The 21,858-nt window shown below is 49.3% G+C and overlaps 1 long non-coding RNA gene across 1 annotated transcript; it reads right to left on the bottom strand.

Moving 5' to 3' along the window:
* Positions 1-11,464: 11,464 nt before the first annotated feature.
* LOC141572367 (uncharacterized) lies at positions 11,465-21,627 on the bottom strand. Its single transcript, XR_012497725.1, has 2 exons — positions 21,194-21,627; positions 11,465-11,841 (listed from the first exon to the last, which is right to left on the bottom strand). It is a non-coding gene; the product is annotated as an uncharacterized LOC141572367 (long non-coding RNA).
* Between the last annotated feature and the right edge of the window lie 231 nt (positions 21,628-21,858).

The raw sequence follows: 21,858 nt of genomic DNA, 5'->3' as shown, positions 1-21,858 counted from the left end.
TCCCCACAATGTTACCACTAGGTGCCCTTGAGACCCCGGTATACAAAGTGCATCCCTGTGTCACATCGTGTTACCCTTTCCGCAGCTAATCAACCCTCTCCTGCACAATCTCAAGCTGAGGCAGAGGAATCAGGACAGACCGCGGGGACGGCCCAGGCCAAGAGACGGGTGTGCCTCCGGCCACGAGCGCAAGGGGGCGCCATGGGCCCACAGCGAGGCGCGGCCGAAGGACCCACCAGATAGCGACAGCCGGTCATGATCAGCGCTCTGGCTCGAAGCTCCCAGGTTTCCAAGAGCCTCGGGAAGTGTGGAGGAGAGTTGAGCAGAGTCTGAACTTGAAATTTGAAGTCTGGAAGACCAGCTGCCTCTACCCGCTGTGTGACCTCTAATGACATGTTTGACCTCTCTGAGCTTTACCTATAAATATAGAAATATAATTCCCAACCCCACCGCCACTCCAACCCAGCTCTCTAAAGCCTCCTGAAACCACAAAATGAGGTCTCTGATTCAGGCTAACAGTGTAAATTGTAAAGCCCCATTCATACGTGAGAAATTCGAGCCTTTCTCCGTCCCTTTGAACTGCGTATCTCCCAGGAGGCAAGCATCATCTCAGCATTCCCATTTTATGGAAGCGCAGACAAAGACTCAGAGAGGTCATTCTTTCAGCGGTCGTGTGGCCAGTTTGGGCAGACGGACAGGTGTTAGGAAGCCAGCACCAGACTCTGTCCCTTCCTCGTCCCATGGCCTCAGCTCCAGACAGGCACTCCCTGGGAGCGCCGACCTCGAGTGACAGAGTACCAGGAGAACTGCCTCGGATCTTCGACAGAGATGAGGATGCTCAGAAGGCCGAGACAATAGGAGAAACCGAAGGGCCCAAATGCTCGAGCCCACTCAGCACACCGCCAGCCAGCGAGTGTTCGGACCCCAGTTCTGGTCGTAGCTTCTAACCCGACCGCGCAGCGCGCGTGTGTGTAATCGCGAGGGGCGATCTGGAGGCTGAGGGCTCGCTCAGACTCCGGGGTCCCGGGTGACCTCCGCCTGCAATGCCCCCACCCACCCGCCACCCCCGCCATGCCCTGGCTGCGCCAGCAAAGGCCCTCCGCTGGGGCAGGATCGCAGGGGTCAGGCCGGGGGAGGGGTGGCCCGGCTGTGCCCGCGCCCTATGCCGCCGCTGTTTGCACACATGTAATTAGCTCTAATTATCCAGGCCTTTCAATTCGCCGATTGGGGGCCTGAGTGCCGCGCCTGGGGTGAACGAGCCCCGGGAGCCGCTGCTCCTCCGCAGGAGCCCTCTGGGTCCGCGTCCCCAGAACCGCGCATTGTGTATCTGTGTGTGCCCGGTGTCTACACGACCACTACGTGCTGGCATGGGAGCGTTTTTGTGTGTACGTGGCTGTGGGTCTACACTCGAGCATTTGAGGACGCCACTGGGAAAGGTTCGCGAGAACGTGGCGCACATGAGGAGAGAAGGGGTCGCGGGGCGTGGGGAGAACGAAATGGTTCTCAGCTGCGAAGGAAGGAAGCGCTAGCGCCGGACTCTTCTGTCTGCCAGAGCGCTGCATAAACGTGAGCCCTGCATAAACGTCAGGGCAGCGGCCGGCCGGGGCCAAAAATCCCCGGGATTTCTACTGTAACAACAGCCAAGCTGAAGTGTCGTCCACCGACCTCTGTTCCCTTTCCCCAAGCCGTTTCGACCCTCCTCCACCGCATGTTTGAACTGGCCACCAGCGCCCCTGTCCTTCTGCAGGTGGCACAGCCAGGGCTCAGAGACTTCAGGCGCTCTCTCGGGTCGGCGCAGCAGGCCAGAGGCGCCACTCTCCAGAGCCGCAGCACGGCGTTCGGGCTCAACCAGAAAAGAGAAGGTGTTGGGGACTGGGGAGGAAACGCCTCTGGCTCCCGGGTCCCCCTCTCTCTCTGATCTCGGTCCCTAGCCCACGGCTACCCGGGTCCTGCATACTCAGTCGTTGCGCGCCGCGTCCTTCAGCTCTTTCCCTGCGACCAGGTCAGCCTCGTCTGTCTACGCTGAAGGGAACCAGAGAGCCAGAGGAAAGAGAGCTCAGCCCTAGGTGCCTTCGTTGGAAGTGGGGGATCCGCCAGGGTCCCCCGGAGCAGGATTTCTCAGCAGACTCGCCCTGCCCCAGGGCCGTGAGTCCCCTCCCTTTGCCTTCCTGGGTTCTCTCTGTCTCTGTCTCGGCTCCTGTGTATCCCTTTCCCAGCCTGTTTCTTGCTCTCTGACCCTGTTTACTCATTCCCGGGTGTCTCACTGTGCCTTTGTCTCTGTCTCTCATCGGATCTCTGCCGGTGAAGAACACCCCCCACCGACCCGCAAAGGAACACACACCAGCAGAATCTGCCTTTTCAATAAAAAACGACAACTGGAAAACAGAGTGAATTAAAAAGCATTAACTTAAAAACAATCCATGTGTCTGCAAATGCGTTCCAAATGGCAGCCCTTTGGCAGGGATGGGAGGGGGCGGGGGCGTTCGGCCACATGTTCTGGAGCCTCAGACACAAAGTTTAGGGATCTCCGCGCCTCGCGATGGACCCCTCCCACTAGCCACCTGGGACGACAGTGTCTGAGGAGGGGACTTAGTCCATGCCCTCACCCTGATGGGCCCCCGCTGTGTTCCCTGGATCCTCCTGGCGGTTCTGGCATCGCTGGTCCCTCCTACTCCCCTCGGTGCCCCCAAACTTTCCTATGCTGACCCCAACTCTCCCTCTGCACCATCTCTCTCCGCCCCACAGATTCCACCCTTTTCCCTCCACCCCCAGTCTTCAACCCCATACTTCTTCCGGCACCGGAGCCCTGCCCTGCCCCACCCCCATTCTGCCCTCTTGCCCCCTAGACCACCCAGCAGCCCTGGCTGGGGAGAAGTGGTTAGAACAAAGCTTTCCTTGGCCTGAAGAGACTCTCGGGGGAGCTGCATGCAGAAAGCACACTCCTGGCCCTGGTACCTGCAACTGCTCTGTCCTACCATATGCCAATCAGAAGTTGTGTCTCTGAAGGCCACCTCTCCCCCAGGTAGAAGTAGGCTGCTGTCCTTTGAAGCCCCTCACCAAGAGGAAACTCCCCTCCCCCCAAAGTTCATCCTGCTGCCACCCTTACCACTCTCATCAATCCCCTTTCCCTGGCAGTGGAAGGGTACTTCAATCAGGGCATAGTTAGAGAAGATGGGACTGAGCCGGTGCCCAGATTTCTACTGCCCTCTCAGTGTCTTCTCTACTGGGCAGGAAATTGTGAGTCCGTAAACCAGATGGAGGAAGATCTGGATTCTTAGCCTTGCTCTGCTAATGATAATGACTTATAATTAGAAGAACAATATTAACAATAAGCATAATAATATAGCAGCTGATACTTATTGAGCTCCTGTGTGCTCTCCATATTTAGCTCACAGAAATCACTAACAGCTATGTAACTTTGAGCAGTAGCTTGCCCCGGGTGGGTTTCAGTTTCCCTATCTGCAGCAGGAAGGACTGGGGCCTTCCAGTTAGACAGGGAGTCTGAAACATCTGTGTTTGAGTCAAAATCTAGACAAGTTGTATTTGTTGTCCCTGTTCCTAGCTGTTTAATGAAGACATAAAGAAGTCAACCGGTAAAAAGTTGGTTCTGAGTTATTCTACATTCTTGAAACAACAAAACAAAAATAGCCATTACTTTAAAAAGTCCTAAAGGTTTTTACCCAATTAAATTGTTCTTCCTCCTAAATAGTCAGCAGTGAGCCAGTTAATTTTCTTTTAAATGATAAAAGTGTTTTGTGTTCATTATACAAAAGAGCCTTTCAAAATTCACCTGGCTACCACTATATCATAAGCCTCACACAATGGCTTATCAGATTCTGGGAGAGCCCAATATGAGTACTTATACAAAGCTCCCTAGTGATAAGAGAATTCCGTTTTGCATATGTTTCTGAATCTGATAGCAGATAACTGATATCTCTTTCTCATATGATCCACATCTGATTCTGATTGAGAATCACTGAGAATTTCGGTGTCTATAGATTTGTTTAAGCAGCATCTCTGTCTCCGTGTGTGCTTACACACCTGTTCCAGGGAGCCTATGAAGGTGCATGTACTATTTGCATGTAAGTGTCGGTATGTGTCTGTGCATGCGCAGATATGTTTCCTTGTGTGTCTGTGTGTATTGGGCCCGGGGGGCGGGGGAGTGTAGGTCGCAGGCTATCTGGGTATTTGTGTGAGTGGATGAGCTGGGTGAGGGCCTGTACCCCTCTGTGCATATGTATGTCTCTCCGAGGGTGGGTGCCTATGCCTCTGGGCAAATTTGTGTGGCTGTGCCTTTGTGTCATCACCTTTATGTAAGTCTGGAGATATTTGTGCCTATGTGTGAATGTCCTGTGTCCCTGCATTGATGAGCCTGCCATTTTCTGAGGCCTCCAACAGGAGTTTCTACGGAGGAGCTCCATCCAGGCCCCAGAAATGCTGGCTGAGCCATCTCCAGGCTCCAGAGCTAGCAGTCAGAACTCCTCTCCTGGTTGAGAAAGAGGGACGACAGCTTTTGAGCATAAACACAGGTCTCTGTGCTGAGCATTCTAATTCTGCAAGTCAAGTAGAGAGCCCAGGCAGCTGCCTGCTAATTAGCCACCCTGGGGAAAAAATTGCCTGTGTTGGAGTGGATAATGTGTTTGCCTATTTCCGTGGGATCCTTGACCAACTGAATGCCCCCCACCTCCTTCCTACCCACTCCCATGGGCCTGTCTCCCTGTACCCCCAGCTCAGAAAGATGGTACAGCATTTGCATGCCTTGGTTCTAATGCGTTGGCTTTTTCAAACAGGCTAACTGCTAAGCAAATGTCATTTGGGCTGAAGCTTGGAAGGCTCTAAATGAGATAAATGATCCATTTGAATAGAGGAAGATAGGTCCCATGCTGGATGAAGATGAGCTAATAAAGTTACCCACAACATCAAGGACAGTCTCCATGTCCCCTCCCCAGGCAAATTGCACTCTCAGGACTGGAACTCCTCCACAGGAAGAACCCTCAGGTACCTGCAGCTGAGGAGCTCAGGCTTGACAGAGCCCTAGGCCCGGAGAGCCTCTGAGGCCCTCTGCCCAGATGCCTGCAGCAGCTGCTATGGGCTGGTGGGAGCAGGAGAACCGCCAGGTTGGGCTGAGAGACAGCTGCCCCTTGTGTTCCCAGTCATGCCCTTCTCATACTTGTACACACACGTGTACACTTGTGCTAGGCTCTCATGTACACAAAGGTCTAGACACAGAGGCATAGACAAAGTCTATAAGCCCCAGACCATCATTATTCTATATTTTAATTTACAATACGTAAGTAGACTTTGACACAGCACACAGGTTCATAAGCAGATACAGATATGAACTATACAGCTATCCCATATAGATATCCTTATGGACTGAATATTTATGTCCCCCCAAAATTCCTATGTTGAGGCCCTGCCCCCCATGTGTTGGTATTAGGAGGTAGGGCCTTTGGGAGTTGATTAAGTTCAGATGAGGTCATGAGGGTGGAGTCCCCATGGTGGGCTTAGTGTCCTTATAAGGAGAGGAAGAGACAGCAGAGCCCTCTCTCTCTCTCTCTCTCTCTCTCTCTCTCTGTCTGCCTGCCTGCCTGCCTGCCTGCCACATGAGGACACAACGAGAAGGTGGCCCTGTCCAAGCCAGGAAGAGAGCCCTCACCAGGAACCAAATCTGCCAGCACCTTGGTCTTAGACTTCTCAGCTCCCAGACCTCTGAGAAAATAGATGTCTGTGCTTGAAGCCACCCAGTCTATGGTATTTCGTTATAGCAGCCCAAGCAGATGAATACAGACCTGAACTAGGAATTATACTTGCACACATGTGCAAATATTGATTCATATATTAATAAAAATTGATTACTCCTAAAGAGAGAGGAATTCTCATGTGTGCCAGTCTTACCATTACTGCTGGTTATCACTTACTGAACTCTTATACGCTCAGTGTTTCAGACTTTACCTTATTTTATTCTCAAGACAAGCCCCAAGAGGGAGACATTTCTTAGCTCCATTTTATCAGACATTAAATCTTGGATGAGGTACTCAGGGTTGGTTATATAACTGCCAAGTGGTAGAGTAAGGATTTGAACCCAGGTTTCCTGACTCAAATGTGCATGCTCTGTAGGGGTGATAAGGGACCTGGCACTCAGAGCTGGGAGAGAGGAACCTCATCAGGGTTGGACATGAACGATCCTGCTATGCCCACAAGGCCAATGCCTCCATTCCCCAAGGCCACCTGACTTGTTCAGCCTCGCACCTTATAACTCAATTACTGTAATTGGGGACAGCTGTCTCCCAGAGTGTGTCCGGTCTTCCCAGGCTACAAATCCACAGGCATCCCTGAAAACGTTAAAGAATTGGCTTGCAACTTATGTTCAAAATAATGAACAGGATAAGAGTAATGACATAAACTGATTTTAATATATGCCCAGCTTAAATGACAGGCTCAGCTCTAGTGCCGGCATTCTCTGACAATACAAGATTATGTTATTCTCAGTACAAAGTCATTTCTCAGATTAATACAGCTATGTGTTTTTAATTAATAATGAGATCATTTAATGGTGCATTTGGATCCACATGTAGATTCTCTCATTTACAGTTTAATAGGGCTGGGGAATGTTCTGGTTGCACAGGCCCCACCTCTCCTGGGCTCCCACATCCATCCATCCCTCCTGAAGTCCCTCATGCTCAACCAGAACTGTCCTGAGGATATCCTGGAATCTATATCAATCCTGGGCTGAAGAAGGGCCTGGAGCATCCCCACAGACAAGTCACACTCCTTCAGCCCTGGACCAGCACCCTGACTGGCTCCCGCAGAAGAAATATGAAAGTCCTCCTGACAGACAAGCATAAATATTTTCTTTCCCAGTCTGGTTCAGATGGGGATATTTGCTGTTAATAAAGTGGCAGCTGGATATCTGGGAGTGTCTGAACATGGCCTTCCCTGGCAGGGAGCATGTCATCCATCTCTGTCTATACCCTGTCAGATGACAAGACTTCGCTGGCCTTCTTTTTGGAGTGTGCCTCAGAGGGCAGAAAGCAGGCAGGGAGCGTTTGGATCACAGCGGTTTCGTCTTCTATCTCTTGAGGGACTGGGAGGAGCAACCTCAGTTTGCTGCTCTTGGCAAGCACGCCTATCAGGAGTGTGGCCATCGGGTGCCCAGCAAGGCTATTTATTTAAGCCCCACATCAGGCGGTGAGAGTTTATTTATGGGGGGAAGGGAGCGGGGGAGTGTTGGAGCAGGCTGGGTCTTCCCACTTTGAAAGGTGCTCAGACCAGAAAGGGCAACACAACGTAATGGGAAATCGTGCTTTTCTTTGAGGCATGTGGCCTGGAAATGGAGCTGCAAGGCCCGGAAAGGTTTTGAAATAACATTTCAGGCTGGAGCCCTCCCTGCCCCCACCTGGAAATAGGTGTTGGGATGGAAAACAGGGCACCTCTCCTCACCACTCGTCACCAGGCAGGGCTGTTTGAAATGAAAACAAAAAATTCTTCCTTAAAAGAAAATGTGTTTTCCAAAGTACTATGAATTCTCTTCTTGACTTCCAAGTCCACGCAAGGCTGTGTGTAGGCCCGATTCACAGCTTGGAGCCGTGGAGGCTGCTCTGGGAACCAGGGAGGGGCTGCAGTGGGTGTTAAATATCACCAGCCTCTCGGCTGTTGGGGTTGCTCTTGCATTCGATCAACAAACATTTGATGAGTGCTAGGCCTCTGGGTAATAAAAAGATACAAAGGTTTCAGGTCACCTAGGCCTGGGTTCAAATCTCTGGGAAAGTTATTCAAACTTTCTGTGTTTTAGTTTCCCAATACATAAAATAGGGACGATAATACAGATTTCAAAGGATTGTTATAAGAATTCCACTGAAGCCTGCGTATGAAAGGGCCCACTGTAGCACTTGACTCCTACTTAGTGCTTGAAAACGTGTTGAATGTTGTTGAAGGAATTCACAGGGGTTTTGGGTGGCCTGCAGAATGGGGCAAAGAGCCTCAGTTTGGCAGTCAATACCTTCTGGGATCTGAGCCAACCAATTCTGTCACCCAGTGGTCAGGACTCTCCTGCTGAAATCTGTGTGGCCGCAAGCCTGGCCTGGGGAGGGGACTCAGTCTATGCCCTCACCCTTGCGGACCTCCCCCTGGTCCCCTGGGCCCTCCCAGTGGATCTGGCTCCCACTGGTCCCTCCTACTCCCCCAGTGCCTCCAAACCTTCCTACGCTGACCCCAACTTCCTATGTGGTCCCTCAGTTCATGACACGCTGCTGCCATCCCTGTATGCTGGTCCATGCTGTCCCACACATCTCCCCACACCTTGAAATAGTCCCTTCCCTCCTCATTGCGCCTTCCAACTGGATGCCTGTATCTTCAGGGATGACTGCAACTGCCAATTACTGTGTGCCACGTGTCAGACACTTCTTGGCTATCCTTTTGTATCTTTATTTTACAGAGTCAGGAAAGGCAGAATCAAGAGAAAGAAAAGAGGGGACAGTAAAGAGTTTCCAGAAGGGGGATTATATACTAGTTATACTTATCATAAAGGAAAGCTCACTTTGGGCCAAAGAGGAAGCTGGGGTCAAGAAGAGGCTGGGGGTCAGAGAAGAGGCTATTGCAGTGTCCAGGCAAGAAAAGACGGTGGCAGTGGCTTTTGGATGGAGAGGAGAAGCTGGTATTGAATGTGCTATATTTATCCATTCAATACATATTTTGTGGGCAGGCTGTCTTCCAGCTGCTGGGACACAGTAGTGAACAAAGCAATACAGAATCTCTGCCCTCCTAAAGTTTGCATCCTAGTGGGAGAAACAGATAATAAAATAAATAAGAAAAATAGACAGTGTGTACGATAAGGATAAGTGCTATAAAGAAAAATTAAAGCAATGGAAGGAGATACAGAAGGAGGAGTCAGGAATGAAATTATAAACATTGTGGCCACAGAAGGCCTTAGGGCAACTTTTGAGAAAAGCCCTAAAGGCGGTGAAAGGGCCAGCCCTGCAGATGTCCGGGGGCACATCCCCGGCAGAGGGAACTAGGAGGACAGTGCCCAGCACAGGCCAGGAATAGGGAGGAGGCCTGGGGGCTAAAGGAGGACTCGAAGCGGAGAAGATTAGGAGAGGAGGGCAGAGATGAAAAGGCAGCTGGATCATAAGGGGCCTGTCAGTCCCAGCAAAGACTCCTTAAGGCACCTTGAAATCAGGGCACTGGTGCTATGCCCTGGGTGGACCCCCTCTCCCTCTGAGCCTGACTTCTCACTGTGGAAGATACGTAGGTACTGGGTATGACGGTGAAAGCTTTGAGGTTCAGTCTATGTGCTAAGCAAAAATCAGACCCTGAAGGCCTTGAGAGGCTATGCATTAAAGTCTTCATCTCTTTCTAAGACTCCCTTTCGGTTCTGGAGGTGCTAAGCTAGTGGCAGTGGTCCTGACTCGGGGTACAGAGGGCTGGCTCCCTGGACTTGGGAGCCTCTCCTGCCCAGTCTGCTGACCAGTCCTCTGGGAAGCAGGAGAGGGGCTGACTTTGGGCAACTCGGGCTTCTAGGCCTGGTTTCCATAAACACCAGGTCATGGGGCATGGATTCTTTCCCTCGTAACTGATTAATCTCCATCCATCATTCCTTCACCCCGTCATTCATTCTCCCTGATATTCATTTATATATTCACTCCCTCCCTCATTCTGTTTGCTTATTCCTGTCTTCACTCCTTCCTCACTTACTCACTTCTTTACTGACTAATTTTCCTCTCTCATAGCATTTATCACAGCACACGCTAAATAAGTAATGGATTGTGCAACTCTCTGTGTAAGCCTGACTTCTCAACTAAAACATAAGAGCATGTGGGCATAAAGCATGCCTTATTCACAGCTGTAACACCAGCATCTGGCCCTGTAGCTGGCCCATAGTACGTGCCCTGTAAAGGGATTCCGTATCCATTCATTCACTGCACACTCATTCATTCCTTCAGGTATTTGTTGAGCCTCTGCATGTGCCAAAATCTGGACCTGGCACATTTTAGAAGAGAGATAAGAAAGAAGAAAATATACAGCTGAGCCCCTGTCATCCATCCATTCCATTCATCCATTCATTTATTCATTCTTCAATGAACATTTATGATGTCAGGACCCGGAAATTCCTTCATTTAGGATGATCAAGGGAAAGCTGAGGTTGGGCTGGAGCTGGGCCTCAAAAGAATGGGTAAAATTTCAGTAACAGCAGGGATGAAACATAGTCAGGGAGAGGGAACAGCATGAACAGAGGCAGCAAGGAACATCAATGCCAGGTGGGTTCTGGCTTCACAAATACACCTGCCTGGTAGGATGCTAGAGAAAGTCTGCTATCAAGATAGCATGGGGTGGGCAGATGGGTGGCTCAGTTGGTTAGAGTGCGAGCTCTAGGCAACGGGGCTGCAAGTTCGATTCTCACATGGGTCAGCGAGCTGCGCCCTCCGCAACTAGAATGAAGTCAATGAGCTGCCACTCAGCTCCCGGGTGGCCAGATGGCTCAGTTCGTTGGAGCGGGGGCTCTCAACCACAAGGTTGCCAGTTCAATTCCTCAACTCCTGCAAGGGATGGTGGGCCTGCGCCCCCTGCAACTAACAATGGCAACTGGGCTTGGAGCTGAGCTGCGCCCTCCACAACTAAGATTGAAAGGACAACTTGACTTGGAAAAGTCCCGGAAGTGCACACTGTTCCTCAATAAAGTCCTGTTCCCCTTCCCCAATAAAATCTTTAAAAAAAAAAAAAAAAAAGATAGCATGGGGCAAATCATGGAGAGCTTTAATTGCCAGGCATAAGGGTTTGCTGAGCTCCAAGGCAGACTGACTTGGGCCTCTCATTTCCAATTGTGACGAGGTCAGTGGGATAAGCAAATGCGGAAGGTTTTGGGTTGTTTACTCCTGGAGCAGTACGATTTTGTTTTCCCTGAGAGGAGGACAAGGCCTGAGATGGCTAAGATCCCCCAAGAGCACACAAGCACAAATGGCTCTTACAAAGCTTTGTGATGGCTTTAATGCAAATGAATTAAAAGCATGTGGATTACATTTTCGTCCCCAAACTCTTGAGCTGATGGAAATGAGGAGGGTGTTTAGGGATAGGGACCTGGTGTCCAAGACCCACAGAGCCTCGTTTGGCCTCTAGGGCAGAGAGTGGGGAGTTTTGTGGGACCGGGCGGAGGCAGAGCCCAAGCCTGGGTACCCAGGTCCCTTGAGCTCACTCGTGAGCCTGTCTTAGCACCAAATGGTGCACTAAGGAGGTGTCAGCTGTGCAGGTGCCATAGTTCCAGCTAACAGGCTTGGACCTGAAGAAGGACAAAGTGCTCAGCCATCTAACTCTGCAGCTCCCCAAGTCTTCTAGGCCCTGCACGGGCCTCGGCAGGACTCCCAGCCTCCTCTTGGCCCCTTTCCGGGCCGAACTGGCTCCTGGGCCTAGGTCTCCAGAGGACACAAGATCCTCTGGCTAGTCAGGAAGGACAGCAAACATCAAATAATGATAAAAACAACAGGGATGTCGTTACTGCTTATTCTCTCATATGTAAACACATTCTAACACATGCTAACAAAGCACCTTCATAATCAGTATCTCATTTGACCCTCATAAGAAGCTGTGAGGATAGGCAAGGGAGGTATTGCAATTCCCCTTGTAGAGATGAGGAAACTGAAGCCAGAGAAGTAAAGTGACTTTTCCCAAAGTCATACCTCAGCGAAGGTGTTCTAAAGGGCCCCTTGCATCCACCTTCAAACCAGTAAGAGTGCGGCATCCTTGTTCTGTGAAGATGGTATCCTGGGTGTAAATAGTAGTTAGTGGTTCTTGCAGTTGAGATGGGCCATAGGAAGCTGTGATCCTTCCTGCCACCTCCATGGTAACCTATAGGTTAGAAAATAAAGCAACAACCTGTGGCAGGGTCACAGTGTATGACTAGGGTCTGGGCTCAGCCAAGACAAGAACCAGAGTCCAGGTCTCCTGACCTTGCCCACTGTTACTGCCCCTACACCTGCCTTGACATTGACCTGGATAAGGCCCTCCCCTTATTTGCAGCCTCCTTATCTGTTGGGAGAGGGTGTGAGACAGAAGCCCTCTCAGGCCCCTTCAGGATCCAGGCTATTGGGCTGTTGTGATCAGATCTGAGCTCAGTATGTGAAGGCAGGAGAGTGAGAGCAGAAGTCCTGGGGCTCCCAGGGGTGGGGCAGGCCCAGCCTCAGGGGAGGCAGAAGGCACTTAACTGACCCATCCCCACCACCACCACCCTACTTCCTCCTCTCCGCCTAGGGGTCTCCCCTGCTTCCACATCTTGTTGACTTTCAAATTTACAAGGTGTGCTGATTGCCAAAGCCCTGGGACCATTCCACACCTGGACCCACCTTAGGAAAGCATCCTCCTAGCCCAGTCTGCCCAGCAGCCTGGGGGGTAGGGAAGGCAGAGCATCAGATGGATCTCTCAGGGGCTGTGAAACATTTAAAGAGGACACTAATTGAAAGGATGACAGAAGAGACAATCAAAGGCAAGTTCCATTCTGAAAAGGAAAGGGGGAAGACTCATGTTCAACTTGGTCGTGTTCTAAAACCCTTACCTCTTAACTCCAGGTCTGACTCTGACCCTCAAGGCTCAGCCTGGGGTCAGGAGCTTTATGGTATTTGCTTGGTTTATTGGCTCCACGGAAGAGGATATGAGGGCCCGAGCGGGTCTCTGGAGATAGGACTCCTCAAAGAAAAGCCAAGATTTATGGTTTCCGGAACCCCTCAGGTTTACTGCGCTGGACAGAGCTGGCTTTCCTCAGCTCCTGGGTTTAAGAGACGGAGGGCCTGGAGGAAAGGGAACCCCAAACTGTGGTGGGAACCACTTCCCCAAAAGCTTTCTCTTTCATCACCTCCCATGATTCTCGGGATTTCCTCCTTCATTATGACTATGGGGGAACTGAGGCAGAGAGAGCTGGTCAGGAGGAATTCAAACCCAGCTCCCAGCTAGGGGCTCTCCCTCTCTGAGTTATTGCCACTAAAGTGAACTTTAATGCCCAGTTATGAAATAACTGACAAAATGGAAAAGAATATTGTCAGAGTTCTGGCCTTGAGTCACCTGTGTCACCCCATGCAGATCTGGGACAACAGCTTCTGAGACAATAACCACCCGCCGTGGCTTAGCAAGGTGACCCAGTCATCCCGCTACACCAGCAAGTGACCACACCAAGCGTGCTTGACCTTCCAGAGAAAGCCCACCCCCACCCCTCCTGTGGACGCTGGCCCTGGCCAAGTGGCTCTGGACACAAATGTTTCATTGACAACCCTACTCCACAGGAACAAGAGGCTAGTTCCTGACACAGCCTTACAGTCTTCCGTGGCCTCCGTGAGCAGGGTAAATTTTATTTCTGGGCTTAATTAGGGGACATGCCATAAATATTCATGCAGCAAAATGAGCTCTGGCTCACAAGTGCTGCTGCTTTCCGCTTAGGGAAAATTAACATTGTTTTCCAGCCGGTGAGTAATGAGTCCCCGCTGCTGGAGAGAGGAGCCTTTTCAACAGCCTCTCTAGGACAGAAAGAGAGAGCCACACTCAGAGGTACCCACACCCCGGGAGCTGCTCTGGCCATCCCAGGCCCCTCTGCCTCTCCAAAGGGGGGACAGAGCTGGGCTCCCTAGAGACTCAGCCCTGAAGGGAGCCCCCAGCAGGTGCTCAGCAGAGCAGAAGATGCATGAGCTGTGTCTCAAGAACAGCAGTTAACTAACTACAGCCCACAAGCCAAATCCGCTTGCCACCTATGTTTATGAATAAAGTTTTATTGGAAACAGCCATGCCCATTCATTTCGCTATTGGCTACAACAGCAGATTTGGATAGTCCTGACAGAGACATTATGGCCTGTAAAGCCTAAAATATTTACTATCTGGCCCTTCACAGAAAAAGTTTGCCAACTCCTGTTCTAGAACCTTCTCATTCTTTAATAGAAGCCCCATAATGTTAAATTCTCTGGAACCTTAGGAACATGGAGTGGTTTGTGGTCTTAGAATGTGCAGAGACTGGAACCAGAGTCCAGACTCACCTCCACCATTTCTTCAGCTGTGTGACTGGCGGCAGGTTACTTAAACTTTCTCTCTGCCTCAATTTCTTATCCATAAATTGCGGGCAATAACAGTACCAATCTCCTAGGGTTGTTGCAAGGATTAAGTGAGTGAATATTTGTAAAGACCCTAGACAATTATTTGGCACAGGGTAAGCATTATGTAAGTGTTCTGTTAAATAAGTGGACTCAATCTACTATAATTTCAGAAACCTCAAAGTATAGGATCTTAACCCCTACAAATTTTGGCCTGTCAGATCTTAGACTTTCAGCTGCTACAGAGGGAGCCACAGGTTTGACACTGTGCTAAATGCTTTATGTGCATTACCTCCAAAATGACTCTTTGAAGTAGGAATTACTGCCAATTTATATCTGAAGAAACTGGGACTTTACCAAGGTTACGAGACTAACCCAAAGTCACTCAGGGTTGAACTGCAAAGCCAGAACTGAGCCCAGGTGTACCTGACCCCAAAGCCTGGCTCTCAGATCATCCTACCTCTCAGCCAGGACCATAGCCCCTCTTCTGTACCTGTCACAGAGTCCTCCAGCCGCTGCTCGACATCTGTTGTGACAGGGAGCACACTACCTCCGGAGACAGCTCTGTGGCTAGAGAGCTCACCCTGGGATCTACTCTTGTGTTCGCCCACCTCTCAGTCCTACTTCTGTCTCCTTTCAGCAATGAAAAGCCCAAGTGGAAGAACAACGGCACTTCTGGGGGTGTCTCTCAACTTGCTGGGAGCCAGCAGTAGTCTGGCCTTCAAGCATTTGCAGCAAACTGAACCTGGACAGAAAGACTAAGCTCCATAGTATTGGACAGAGCACTCTTCCAGGAAGCCCTCCTTGGTGCCGACAGGCAGCAAGGACCTCCCTTTGTTCTCAAGGCTCCCAGCTTTCCTGCCTGAACCATTTCAGTGAGGCCAGAGCCATGCCTAGTGTGAGACTTGTTATTAATAACCTTGGCATCCCTCCTGCTCACATTCAAAGTGTCTTGGGATCTAGTCTCTCTCCTAGTTCTGTGGCATTGCGGCTCCTCAAGTGCTTGTGGCCCTGCATTTATCCTCATAGCATTCTCTACAGGAGGGTCATTACCATTCCCATGTGTGAGATGATGCACCTGAGACTAAAATGGGAGGGAGAACAGGAAGAAGAGAGAAGGAAACTACTACTAGAGAATCTTCTGTGTGCCAGGAATGTGATAACCCTTTGTCTCATTTAATCCCGACTATGTAAGAAGTAACCCCACTTCACAGAGGAGGGAACTGAGGCTCTGAGAGGAAATAGCAGACTTGCTCTAGGTTCTGTGGATAGTAAGAGAAGGAAGAAGACATTGACAAAGCACCTACTATCTGCTAAGTGCTCTCACATGTATGCCTTATTTCACCATCAAACACACGCAAAAGAAAACTCTAAGGAAAGTATTTTTATTCCTGTTTTCCAGGTGTGTAAACCAAGGCTCAGAGAGCCAAGGTGGCTTATCCCAGGGGAAGTGGGGCTGGAACCAGGCCTCACTGGCTGTGGATAAAACACTCTCGCCCAACCCAGCCTTCCTCACGAGGCTCAACACGCATCCTTTCGGGGAGTGGAAAAGGAAACACTGGGCCCTTTTACAGGGTTTCCATGTGCATGATGGGGAGCCCCTGAGGATGGCCGGCCTGCCACGGATGGCAGGAATGGTTTATTTTTCTGTGGGCCGCTCTGGAGCCTTTCAAAGGTGCGAAATTTCGTGGCCTGCAACGGCTGACTCTACTGGCTGTCCAGAGCAGGGGGGGGCCAGTTGGACCCCAGGCCCCCAGGCCCAGCCTCTTCATTTGCCACCTGCGGGGACTGCCTCGGCCTACCTGGCCTCTCACTAGCTGAAAGGCTGCAGAATGACAGGCCAGCAACTCGACTTCAATGTTTATTCACCAAACACAGAGACGGCCCTCTGGGCTCTCCTCCACCATCCAGACCCTCTGCCACTTCAGGGGAAGAGGGCCCCTCCAGCCCACTCTCAGGCTCTGCATACCGGCAGACTTACCTCCAGAGACTAGCCACAAGGAGGAGCCCTGCAGCAGGAGAGAGTCTGGTTAGACACAAAGAAGAACTTTCTCCCATGAAGGGACATTCAGCTCAGAAAACGGAGAACCTCTTAAACTACTGTGCACTCTTGGTAAGAACTCTGGGCTCCTCTGTCCGAACTTCCTTTCCTCACCACTACAAAGAAGGATGAGACCATATGACTCCCAGCAGTTCTAACAATGTTATAATTCTGAGACTGACAAGGGGCGGGAGACCCAGTCTCAATCCCAGCTCCACCATCAACTGGCTGTGGGCACATGTGCAAAGTAACTTCACTGCTCTGGACCTGGGTGTCCTCATCTTTCAAACTGGCACAATTATCAAAGGATAGTTATGAATTAATGGATACAAAATACGCTGCATAGTATGTTCTAACTGCAAAGCGCTCCACATGTGCAAAGTCCACGATTCCTTCCCGATTCCTTTTTTCTTCTCCTCCTGTATGCTTCTTTCCATGGTTCCTTTCCTTACTTCCCCTAAGAGGGAAAGTTAGCATATCCCCTATTTTACCTAACCTGTTAACAGAGAAATGTTGTTTATAAATTGAGAGGTCTTTGTTTTGCTTTGTTTGAATTCTTTTTGTTTGTTTGTTTTAATGCAGTTAATACAACTAGGACCAGGATGGTAGTGGGGTCACAGGAAAATGCCCATGGAAGCTCCAGGTACCCCTCGGCAGCCCTCTGGAAGAATCTAGAATATTCCTCCCATGGGGGAATAATCACCTGGGTTTCTATGAGGGCAGAACAGTGGGAAATCCATGGTTGTAAACGTCCTGGACTGGAGCAAAGGACCATTCCTCAACGTTTCCACTTCCCAACCTGCTAAGTCATCAACTGTCTGGACAAGACTGAGCAGTTGAGCTGGTGACCTGGTTGGTTCTTTCCTCATATAACAGCCAAGGAAGTTACTTTTTAAAAAACTTAACTGTTATTGTTGTTTTTCTATCACCTTTTTTCCCCAACCATTTTTATAACATTTTTATAATTTTATAACCGAACTGACTATTTTGGTTGGACTCACCCATTGTTTGTGTAAACTGACCTACTGTTGAATGAACTGACTGGCTATTTGTCCATAGTGACCAGCTGTGGGACTCAGGCAGCTGGGTAGTTTGCCAGCTGCCTGGCCCCCTCAGCCCTGCTGGGCAGCCCTGCCTGCCTGGCTCTCCACATGGCCTGAGCCCTGCAGTCCTGTCCGATGTCTGTGTGAGGGGATCACCAGGCCCCGGGCACAACCCCCTCACTTGTTCTTTTAACTCACTTCCTTTCATTGCTGATGGGTCCATGGACTTTCAATGGGGCCGCAACAAGGCAGCTCACTCTCTCTGCCTCATTCACCCTGCCGACCTCCTCCTTGGCCTTTCAAGCTTCCAGTGAAAGGGACTTGTCCACAAATGGGGGTTTTGCCATTGTCCCCTTTGTGAAGGCCCTTCATTTCTCTCGGCCCAACCCCTCCCATCATCATTATCAGCAGGGTGGCCCCAGAGGGGCTGCTGATGCAACAAGGTACAATGTCCCCAACAGCCTTGTTTAGAAGCAGGGCTGGGGCCTCTGAAACTCATGCTTTGCTCCGGAGCAGGAAGATACTATCTAGATTTCTCCCTGCCTCCATCCCCTCCCCATTTTACAGATGAGGAAACTGAGAGCCACACAATGACACCCAGTTTGAGATCCCCTTAACTTATGTCCATGCCATTTCTTTCAGAATTGAGAGGGCAACGGTGTGTGTCACTCATGTTAACCCAACATGCCGCACCACTGAAAATATGTGTTGTACAAAAGCCGCAGTCAGGAGTCAAGGAAGTCTAGGTCAGAGTTTTGTTGTTTAGCATCTGAAATCAAAACCTAGAGCCATGAAAACAGCAATTCTTAGTTGAACTGCCTCAAGAATAAATAGAAACATTGGCCTGACTAATTTGAAATTCAACTCACAAAATGGAAACAAAGCCAAATTGTTTTTTTTCCTGTTTCTAATATTTTTGCTCCCACCTTTAGATTATTTGATCCAACTTCCTATCTATCAGTGGGACTACTATGGCCCAGAGAGGAGGTCTACTTGCCTAAAGGCACACAGCATCACAGAGAGGCCTGGGCTAGTGTGCCTGGAGCCCACCATGCTCTGCCTCTCAGAGAGGCATTGCAGTTTTGGAAAAATCTTGGCTCCATCAAAATGGTGTTGCCAGAACCAGTTGAGCACTGCGATTTAGTTTGGGGGCTTTGTGGTTTCTAAACTAAATTGGCTTTCAAGAAAAGATTTGAAATTGGTGAAAGGGATTGTTTACAGATTTCACCTGTGGGAAGACTTGCACAGTCTCTTAGCATTTCTAACATGAGTGGCCCCATTCCTAAGGAATCTTGGGGCACTTTAGGTGAACACAGGTCTGGGAGGTTCTGTGTGTGAGCTGAGCCAGAGAAAAGATCTTTTGAGGAAGACAGCCTCGTATTTAAGCGGCCACTGCACAGATCCCGTCTTTATGGTGCTTGAATAAAAAGCAGGAGATTCCATATTTAAATTGTTTATATCTGCGTAGTCCTTTTACAGAGTTTGGGATGAATTCACTAGAAAGTGAACGTTTTCTCAAGTACCAGGGTGACTCTGAAGCTGGGTGTTTTGCTGTTGGTTTATTCCAAACGTTGTAATAGAATCCAGAGTGTTACCATCCATCTCCGTGCACTCTGTATACTGTCCCCCTTGGGGATTTATGGTGGGTGATGAACCCCAACGAGGACATGATAACATCATCAACTTATCACTGAACCATCCTCATCAACCCAGCTTCCATCACCCTCAAGACTGATAACAATCAGGGGCTGTTAATTCTCAGGAAATTATCTAATCCACATGTTGTCCGATTTGTGTAAACCCCAGCCCAGGAGAATCATAAAATAAATAAGCATAAAGTGTTTATAGTTTCCAATCTCCCCTTACCTAGATATGCCAGGCTAGGCATATCTCAGCCTCAGATGTGTTTTCCACATCCTTCCAGAAGGAATGGACAGTGTAGGTACATATCTGGGCCCATCTGTTGCTGTTTCTGGGACAGAGACCACAGACACACTCATACACACAGACAGACAAGTCTGTCCTGTTTCTCCTGTGCCTCAAAGGGATCAAAGCTTCATCTAATATGTTAATCATTGAAATAGTCTTGTCCCTCAGGGCACAAGCATGGAGAATTAAGATGCTGGGTGACTTGTAGAAAGAAAAGCAAACGGTCCCTTAGAAAAACAGGGTGGTAGGAAATTGTATTGATGAGAAGGGAACAGAAAAGAAGGTCATCAGCTCCAGGAGATATAGAGAATCATCAAATGAAACCGTGTTGTCTAGACATAAGTGCAGGATTGCCAAGGGACTGTGGAGTGTGCGTGTGTGTGTGTGTGTGTGTGTGTGTGTGTGTGTGTGTGTGAAAAGTCTAAGATGAAGATTTCGGCTGGGCCAGGACTGAGGCCAAATGACCTCTAAATCCCTTTTTGCCTCTGAAATTCTTCAAGGCTATGTTTAAAAGCCTATAATTCCACAATTCTATAATTCGTAGATCCTATACTTCTCTGACAAAACAGACACTCTCTGATTCTAATATTTTGTGATTCTAAGCGTCTGTAATCCAATGAGTCTATAATTATAAACTGCTATGATTGTAGAAGTCTACGGTTCTCTAATTCTACCATTCCATGATACTAATAGTCTGTGATTCTAAGATTATATCATTCAACATTTCCTTAATTTACTATTCTAACATTCTACCATTCTTGTGTTCTATGATTCTAAGAGACCATGATTCTGGATATCTATGAATTTTTCTATATTTCTAATGCTCTACAATTCTTGTATTCAAGAATTCTGATTCCATAACCCTAAAATTCCATAATTCTTCTTTATGCTACTAAGAATTGGAAACATTTCTGTGATTCTCTAAGTCATTTATTCAAGAATTCTAAGAGTCTATGATTTTAATACAGAGGGTGCCAAAAATATATATACACATTTTAAGAAAAAAAAAAAATCCTGTATTATAATTATGCTGATGGTAACCACTTTGAACACCTCTTGTAATTACAGAAGTCAAACATGACTTGTATTCATCTTTTGTTATCAGTATATATTGGGTATTACAATTTTAATATAGTTTTGTTCCTTTCTTAAAATGTGTATACATTTTTTGGCACCCTCTGTATTCTGGGTTTCTAACATCCTACGATGCATGGGTTCTTTTTTATTATTATTCTATATTTTGAAGAGTCTATAATTCTAAGATTCTTCATTCTGCAATTTTTTTCATTCTGTGATTTTAATATTGTATGCTCTCATAATTTCAACTTTTTTTATATTTTATGATTTTGTTATGACAAACAGAACATCACTTCATCTACAAAGCACAGGAATTAAGCGGCAGTTGGCAATGAATCAAGTGACTACCACAGCTGTTCTCTGAATTGGCTGTAGCATATCCCAGGACCGCTGATCTTTCCTCCTTGGTGAGGGAGACCAGAAAACAGCCGACTTATCCAGCCTGGGCTCCAGGAGCTGCCCAGAAACAAAGACGTGGGGAGGTGGGAGCCGGGCCAGGGTCAGGCTGAGGAGCTGGTCCCCACACCTCTGGGAGGCCCCTCCTCAACAGCCAGGTTTCCAAACATCTGCCAGCATTTGGGTCCCGATTGCTGTCCTTTAAAAGTATCCCTCTCCCTTTCTTGTTCTCCATCAAGAGCTCCCGTGACAATCATTTCAAGCAGCTAATGAGTTTCAGATGGCCTTCAGGAGCCAGGAATAGATGGAAGCTGGGGGATGAGAGTTCTTAGGCTGAGTTTCATGGGCGGGGTGGGGGAGGTGGGGGCGGGGGTCAGAAAGAAAAATCTTTTGTAGCTGAAGTGTTACAGGGCCGCCCACCCCTCCTCTTCCAGGCCTGGAGACAGAACCTGGAAGCGAGTCTCGGTCACTCTGCCGCTCCTCGTTGCTCTCTCTCTCTCTCTCTCTCTCTCTCTCTCTCTCTCAATAAACAGACCAGTACCTCCTCTCTAACTCCTCCTCATGGTGTTGAATGTACACAAAATAAAGACCCAGAAGCATTATATGAAAGCATCAGGCCTTCTTGAGGCCAAGATGTCATTACTCACCTACTAATAGAAGCATCTTTGCAAAAGACAGAAATAATCTTCCGTGACTCTGTCACTGTCCTGATGCACGGGGGTAAAAGCTGGAGGCTTCTGGCTCTAATGTGGGCCACGCTGCCTGGTTCAGGTGGGCTTGGCTGTGGGGTCCTGAGGGAGGCTGCCCTGGGGCCCATAGCCCCTGCGCAGGGGCATTGCCCCAAGTCTGCCGCTTCCTCCTGCCGTGGCCTTCTCCCTGTGGAGCTCTCATTCTGCCCCCTCATTTAGCCTGGGACCCCTGCAGGGGCCTCCTGTGGCCCCAAAGGGCTTTTTCCCTTTGGCAGCAGAGGACAAGGGGAGACCAGAGGCACAGGAGGGGGCGTCCAGCCTTCATTTCCATGGCATTTGGAGAGCCCAGGAGGCAGCCTGTGCCCAGACCTGGCCAGGATTACACAGTGGGTTCTGTGGCGTTCTCCCTCCCGGCTGCCTGGGAACTTCCGCTGCTTTCAAGGTCTAATTTAGGGATCGACTTAAGCGAGCAGAACATTGAGAAAGGCACACGAATGCCTTTCAGAGGAACTCACACACTCCCAGACCCACCAAGGTCATTCCCGTCCAGGAATGTAGGGGACATTTGTGCAACAGGATGTGTACAGTTTCAGGTTTGGAGGGGGTCCCTCTGGCAAGGGAGA

This window comes from Rhinolophus sinicus, linkage group LG06, assembly GCF_036562045.2.
Source record: "Rhinolophus sinicus isolate RSC01 linkage group LG06, ASM3656204v1, whole genome shotgun sequence".
In the NCBI taxonomy this organism is placed as follows: Eukaryota; Metazoa; Chordata; class Mammalia; order Chiroptera; family Rhinolophidae; genus Rhinolophus; species Rhinolophus sinicus.
Note: the sequence above shows the minus strand (reverse complement) of the source record. Positions and strands in the feature narration are given on the sequence as shown.